The sequence below is a fragment of the Dipodomys spectabilis genome, unplaced genomic scaffold (assembly GCF_019054845.1).
Source record: "Dipodomys spectabilis isolate Male_0828 unplaced genomic scaffold, ASM1905484v1 ptg000496l, whole genome shotgun sequence".
NCBI classification, from domain to species: Eukaryota; Metazoa; Chordata; class Mammalia; order Rodentia; family Heteromyidae; genus Dipodomys; species Dipodomys spectabilis.
In genome coordinates, this window is record NW_024871173.1 from 1 (window position 1) to 863 (window position 863).

The window sequence follows — 863 nt, forward strand, 5'->3', positions numbered from 1 at the left end:
CGGGGGGGAGCGGGGGGGACACGGGGCTCACTGCGCCCGGAGGCGCTGGCCAGCGAGAGCGGCGCTCCGGGTGGAAGATCCCGCGTTCGGCTCCGCGGGGCTCGGCGACGCGGAGAAGGGCAGCCGGGGGAGGGGCGGCGCGGACGGCCCAGTGCGCAGGCGCACGCAGGCCCCGCCCCCCACAGACCCCGCCCCCTCCCGGTGCTCCCGGCGCCGCCTCGGACGCGGGTCCGGTTCTTCTTAAAGGAGAAACGGCGGCGCGCGTGCGGGGTGGGCCCCGTCCCAGCGGCCCGGGCGGCGCAGGCGCATCGGGCGAGGCAGGCGGCGGGCGCCAAGGTAAGGCCCGGCGGACCGGACGGCCCGGCGGGGAGCGGGCGGCTGCGGGGGGCCCGGGGCCCGGGCGGGGCGGGCCCCGGCCCCGGTCCCGCCGCGGCTGCGCCGCCGGGATCGCCCCGGACCCCGGACCCCGTCCTCCGTGGACGCCTCTCGGTGGAAGTCCCGGGCTTTTGTTCTGAATCTCGCCCGTGCTTCCGCCCCTCAGCCCCCCCCCCGCCCCGCCGCCCCCCCCGCCCCCCGCCCCCCCCCGCCGCCCGCCCCCCCTCCCCGCCCGCCCCCCCTCCCCGCCCCGCCGCCCCCCCTTCCCCGCCGCCCCCCCCGCCCCGCCGCCCCCCCCCCGCCCCGCCGCCCCCCCCCCCGCCCCGCCGCGCCCCCCCCCGCCCCGCCGCGCCCCCCCCCGCCCCGCCGCCCCCCCCGCCCCGCCGCCCCCCCCCGCCCCGCCGCCCCCCCCCGCCCCGCCGCCCCCCCCCCGCCCCGCAGCCCCCCCCTCCCCAGCCCCGACGGCGCGGCCCTCTCTTGCAGGCGCG